At 36.3% G+C, this 6,811-nt stretch overlaps 1 long non-coding RNA gene across 3 annotated transcripts; it reads left to right on the top strand.

Annotated features, from left to right (window-relative positions):
• Window positions 1-817: 817 nt before the first annotated feature.
• On the top strand, window positions 818-4,251 carry LOC104227289 (uncharacterized). Of its 3 annotated transcripts, none has more exons than XR_711082.2 (4): window positions 818-901; window positions 1,111-1,174; window positions 2,310-2,364; window positions 3,741-4,251. It is a non-coding gene; the product is annotated as an uncharacterized lncRNA (long non-coding RNA). The 3 variants fall into 3 exon arrangements; XR_711081.2 differs by having other exon boundaries at window positions 2,305-2,364; XR_711080.2 differs by lacking the exon at window positions 1,111-1,174 and having other exon boundaries at window positions 826-901; window positions 2,305-2,364.
• The last annotated feature ends 2,560 nt before the right edge of the window (window positions 4,252-6,811 follow it).

Below are 6,811 nucleotides of genomic sequence, written 5' to 3'. Positions count from 1 at the left end.
ATTGCAGTAGATATAGAACTGTTGCGATAGATGATCCTATTTCAGCGGTTTACATGAACCGTGGCAATAAATCCAAACGGGGCAACGGTTCTCTAAATAAAGGCTTATAGCAACGAATGACTTTCCCTCCTTATTTTTCCCCTTCTAATTTCGCTAAACCCTAGGTGAGTACCTCTTCTCTGTTACCTCTAAGTAAAACCTAGAAACCTAAAGAGACTCTGCTAGGAACCCCCTAAAACACAGTTCAATCTTAGTGATGAGCACAATAATCTGAAAAATATTCCAGCAATGGAAAACCCACAGAGGTCCATCTTTTTCCAGCATTTTTATGGAGGTTCATACTTTTCAAGTGATCTTACCGAGGAGAATAACATTTTGTACCTCAAAACCCTAGTACCTTTCATAAACCAACTTTGGAGGTGAGAAGTTGAGGGAGACTTTGTTCTTTCGATCTATTAGTAGTTTTTGCCGTTATAAGGTTAATCAACTTATTTGTTAAGTGTGTTTCTTCTGATTTTGTTCGTAATGTTCAGGGATTGTGTAGCTGCTAGAAAAAGAAAAACTTAGAAAGGAAGACAAAGAGTTTAACAAAAGGAAAAATTTATTTCATTTTCGATAATGACAATTACAACGGAACACTGCTATATAGAATGAAAAGGACAATGACAGATAATATCCTAACAACTCGACACATGGGACGACATGTGTCTATATTCTAGAATCTCCTAATGGACTGATTACTGTAAAGACTAAGTTGGACTCACTATGGACTAAATGATATTTGGGCCTTATTGAAGAAAACTAACGTGGGCTAATCCCAAAATCCTTTACCATTCGCAGACCCAACTCTTAACATAGCTATGGCTACAGATTGCTAGGAATCTAATAGTTGCGATTTGAGGTAAATCTGTCAATTTCTTTTTTTTATCAGATATTGTAGCTTAATATTTAGGAAGTTTTTTCAAAATGATGGTTCTTTTTCTTAGGGATGCCTTTTCTTTCTTTTGTTAGATTGTTTTTTGAATCTCTATTTGGTTTGGCAATTAAATCAGTGAAAGTGTGTTTGATTTGAATCTTATCAAATGTTGTCCTTAAAAATCAATTTTGCAGCACTTATTGGCATCATTGTGGCATAGAGCTCTGTTTACTCCTCAACCTGATATTATAAGATATAGTAAGAGTTTTCTTTTGATTTAGTAATACATTTATGGAATAGCACATAGTTTCCTATTCAAAATCTTGTACATTTACGTAGACTCAATTGTTTTTTCAATTATTTCTTTTCTATTTGATAATTTATATATTTACTAATGAAGCATATTTTGCCTTTGTTGTTTGGTTGTAGTACCTGAATATAATTATTTTTTTCCCATTGGCTTCCCTAATTCTATTGTGCTAGAGTTCATTGTATTTGCAATAGCCTTTTCTGGTTATTGATGGATGTTTTGTACAAGCAAAATAATATGGGGCTTTGATAGTTATCAAAAGGTTTTGAGAAGGTCTTAAGAGGTTAGCCAAATGAGATTTTTGACTGCAATCCTGACTTCAATAATACTTTTAAGCAAATCAAATAATAATGTCTTGGTATTAGGACCATTCAAAGCCCATCATATAGAAATATTATACTATGTGTTTCTATTTAACAATATAAATATAGTAAAGAGATAAGATTTACTATGTAAAAGAAGGAATAGTTAGGTACATGGTTACTAAATGCAAAGAATGAGCATAAACGTTGATATAAGTGGTACAAAATGGTATCCATTTGTTTCAGAAAATAAGATAAGAAGCAATTCGTTTTCAGTGGATTTTTGCTCACTCAAGTTTCAAAGGGGATTCATTACCAAGGGATAGTTTAGTAGCTAAAAGACCACAATCTAGATCACTATCATAAGTTCTAATCTTAGTAGCTCTAGAGCACTGCTGTCCAGTTGGATCTCAATTTGCCTCTTAATGATGCGCAGAAGTAACTATATATCTAGCTACAATTGCATATTACTGCTCTTACTTTCTTTATTATGTATTAGTACCTGAATAATACTTCAAAATAGATTGGTGATACTGCTCGCAATGCCTACTTTTTTTGATTTTCTTGCTGTTGTGTTTGAATTTTAACATGAGCGGATATAGATGAGTATTAAAAAGCATTGTCGAGAGGTGGATCAAATCGTAATCAATGTATATTAGGCTTTTATTATGTGTCACTACAAGGCATGGTACCATGATTTCTTTTTGATTGTCCTATTTCTAGAAATAACACAGAAGCAAGTGACCTATCTGTAACTGTTGATTGCATCTTATCAGTGCAGGCTAGGAGCTGATAGTAAACATCAAAGAGATTACATCTGATTTAGTATACCTAAGGTACTGTTACTACTAATCTTCTTAAATTTTAATAGTTAATTTATTTTTCTGGTGGTGGTGCTAATAATAATAACTCACTTATTCCAGAATATCGTGGGGCTACATGATGAGAAATTAACCTTGTGTATTACAAGTAGTACTATCAATCATATGGATTTTAAATATTACTTAATGAAAGCACTTGAAGAATCACTTTTAGATGGCATATGTGTCTTTATCATCTTTGCGTTTGCTCAATTTTTATTTGATAATGTAGATCTTGTTGATAAAGATTTTGGATATATTATGAGAACAAGCGTTTCACATAACACTAGTTATGCCATAAATTCTAGTGATAGATTTTGTTCTTGTGCTACGAGATTGGATACTCTGGGACCTTACTATCTCATATTATTCTTTATTTCTATTTGTTTGAAAAATATCATTGTTGAGGTGTAAGATCATCATTTGCACACTAGATGGTTGAGAAATTATTATTCGCGCACCAAGTGGTTGGAAAAATATCACTATTGAGGAGTAAAATCGCAGCTCTATATACCTTAGAAGATCTTCCGTTGCTCCATTATTTTTTTATAATTTTTTATAGAATCAACTTCTCTATTGATTATTGTATTGTTAGCTCTAGTAAGTCAGACAAATGGACTTGTAGTAATCAACTGCTTTGGGACTGGCCGCAGTTCGACTACCATCTCAGCAGGCCTAGGTATATATCCCCTCTACTGTGAATTGTGTGCAACATAGAACATGACTTGTGAAACCTGAATTGTTTTCCTATGACTGACACATGGATTAGAGCTTTTATTTCTTATTAGTATCCTGCACATCACATTATCACTTTGAAGAGAAGTTATAATTTCATTTCTTCTTAGCGGTTTCAGTTGGTGATATGAATGTTGATGCTTATTGAATTTGTGATTGTATATTTTTCCAAGTTATATTTACTGTTTTCAAGTACAAGTAATACTCCTAGACTAATGATTAGGGGTAAGGTCTGCGTATACATTAACCTTCCCAGACCCCATATGTGGGATTATACAGGTATGTTATTGTTGTTGTTGTTGTTGTAATGACTATCCGGTGGTTCTTTGCATATTTTGTCTTTGCTTATTCTTTTTATTCTTTAATTACTTATGTGTAAAAAATACACTAAAAATAGATAGTGCATATTAAGAGCTAGTATACTATTATAAGAGATATAGCTCCTAAATGTGTTTTTGTCTAAAAGATGATATACTATACGGTGGCAAAACTATTTTTTTTGGTTTTTGTCCAGAGTCCTAAACAATATTTTATGATGATGTAAATAGTAATGTGATATTGAGAAGCCTTTTTCGTTTGCTAACCTCTGAATATTATATGCTTGCTGAATTTTGTAGGTGAGGCAAGTGAACAAAGGGAAAGACAAAAACCGTGAAGACCTTACTTGATTGTTCCTAGATCTTCATATGTTCTCGGACTTTTATTTTTAAACTTTTGCAAATTGAAGGTGGGCGTGGCCCCATGGAGGACAAGACGTGGGAAGCAAGACTCTGATGGTTCGGGCACATTCAGATGAGGAGCACTGATGCACCAGTGAGGAGGTGTGAGCGACTGGCTGTGGTGGGCACGAGGAGAGGTAGAGGGAGACGTAAGAAGTATTGGGGGGAGGTGATCAGGCAGGACATAACACAACATAGGATTTCTGAGGACATGACCCTTGACAGGGAATTGTAGAGGTCGAACATTAAGGTTGTAGGTTAGAGGGTAGTTTATGAATATTACTACAGCGCACTAGAGTGAGACTAGCCATTTAGGAGTTAGTCTTAGGATGCTACTGATCAACTACTGACGCAGGGCTGTATCTGTTGGATATTAGTATACCTTACATCCTTTTCTCCATCGTTTTCGTATTTCCTATATTTCTTATACCGTTGTTATTTTTTTATTATTTTATGTTATGTATTCTATGTTATTTATAATGAGTCTATTGATAGTACTAATATATTGTCTCTTGTTGCTCTCTTGAGCCGAGGGTCTCATGGAAACAGCCTCTCTGCCCCTCGGGGTAAGGGTAAAGTCTGCGTACATATTACCCTCCCTAGACCCCACTTGTGAGATTATACTTGGATGTTGTTGTTGTTGTTGATGATGATGTATACCATTGAATTGTCAAATAATATTAATGTATATTATACTTATATATTGGGATAACAAAGGTTGTATATTTTGGATTGTGATTTTATTGATGAATAGTTTCCCCTTATGGTTTATATAAATTATAATATATTATATTTTATTGTATAATTTAGCGTTGCAATAGCCTCAAAAAGCTATTGCCATAGTCCTTAATAACCGTAGCCGTAGACCTTAAAAAACATTGCTATACCTCAATATATCTTGCATAAAATTGATATTGCAACAATATGGAACCGTTCCAGTTGAGTAACTAGTCGTTGCAATATATACTCCCATGGCAACGATTACAAACCGTTACCATAGATAATTCTATGCCAACGGATTAGTAACCGTTGCTGAAAAGCGTTGCCGTAGGCCTATTGGCATGCGACCGGATGTGACGGTTCCTGAACCGTTGTAATAGGGTTATTGCAACGGTTTACCTATCTATTGTAACGGTATTTGATGTGTTGCCATAGGTCTTTTTTCTAGTAGTGAGATTAAGAAAATACTATCAACACCTTTGTCACGACCCCGGTTCGCCCTCCGTAAACCATCGTGATGGCACCTAGTCTCTACGACTAGGTAAACCTAATTTGCGGAAGAAAAACCAAAATTTGCTGAAGTAAAGCAATTTAAAACGGAAATAAACTAGTAACAGTGTTTAAATGTGCTGCTCGGCTTACACCATGTTTAACTCTCAATACCACTACATAAATCCAAGACCCGAAAACCCACAAATCACAAGCTAAGATCAATACTACATAGCTCTATCTCCGGAATGTCTAATAAGAACAGAAAAGTACAGAAGGGCTAAATACTAAAAGCAGGAATAGAAAGGGACTTCTCGGTCTGTGAACGCGACAGATGTACCTCGAAGTCTCTAGAGTGGTCGCCTCCTCAATGATCATAGGCCTGAGTAGCGGTACCTGGATCTACACATGAAAAACATGCGTAGAAGAGGCATGAGTACACCACATCGGTATTCAGTAAGTGTCAAGCCAAACCTCGGTTGCGTAGTGACGAGGAAGGTCAGGGCCATACTAAGATTAAATAATTATAAATATGACAGGATACAATAAGAAGTACAATTGAGAATCTATAGTAAGAATCTACACAGGATAATAAGAGTACAATAGCAGAAACAGAGATGAAGGCAAACCACAAGGAAACAACCGGGGATCTCTCAGTATCCCGAGGATCTCTTAGTACACTCACTATATATGCCAGGGATCTCTTGGGATCCCGAGGATCTATCGGTATCCTCAATATATGCTAAGGATCTCTTGGTATCCCGAGGATCTCTCGGTATCCTCAATATATGTTAGGGATCTCTTAGTATCCCGTGGATCTCTTGGTATCCTCAATATATGCCAGAGATCTCTTGGTATCCTGAGGAACTCTTGGTATCCTCAATATACGTGCCAGGGATCTCTTGGTATCCCGCACCTCAGTCCAGATCATAAATACGTACAGGGGATCTCCGGGGATGCCGTCCCGTAGTCCCAAATTAAAAACACATAGAAGCAACATAAGAATACTCAAATGCAAATTTCCTAGCAAGTAAAAAGTTAATTCTAGCCTAACATGCTTCACGTAATGCAATTAAGGCAGTGTCGACGCCCCCTTTTTCTATGGGTCGAAATCGGGTATATGACATTGGGAGGACAACTCTATTCCCTTTCGAGAATTGGGTTTTGTAATTTTGAAGAGTCGCTACCTAATGATTATAGTGCATTAGGACACTTTGAGAAGAGTTTGAGTTGGAAAACCAGAGTTCGGGTAAGGGCTAGAAATTATCTCGAGGGAAGGTGTTAGGCACCCCTCAAGATCCACTAGTGTGGTCCCGTCCATGTTACAATTGTGACTTTACAAGTAAACAACCAAAGCTCAAATAAGGACTTGCATACAACATTGCAATTAGGTTGAAAACTTTTGAAGGTAAGTAGAGAGGACAGAAATTTATGAAAAAAAGATTTGAATGGTTTCACGAGAAGAGATGAAAGCAAATAAGGGGAGGGGGGTCCTAGGTTTACGATTAATATGGATCACTTCAATGCAATACCCAGCAATCACTCCTCAAAAAGAGGGGTCGCACGTGATATTAGCGCATCGGTCATCATCTCCATATCTACCCTTCCCACCCCGTTAAGGTATTAAAGCGCGGAATAGTATCGCTACTTATTGCATGCTATTACCCATCCCAATCCTATCAGTCCCGGAGGCATATGAGACTACTAATCCTAAAGGGGATGGAGCTGGGGCTTTTGCAGTTTTTTAAAAAGGATAAAAT

The sequence above is a fragment of the Nicotiana sylvestris genome, chromosome 2 (assembly GCF_000393655.2).
Source record: "Nicotiana sylvestris chromosome 2, ASM39365v2, whole genome shotgun sequence".
NCBI lineage: Eukaryota > Viridiplantae > Streptophyta > Magnoliopsida > Solanales > Solanaceae > Nicotiana > Nicotiana sylvestris.
The sequence above is the reverse complement of the archived record's forward strand: the minus strand, read 5'-3'. Positions and strand labels throughout refer to the sequence as shown.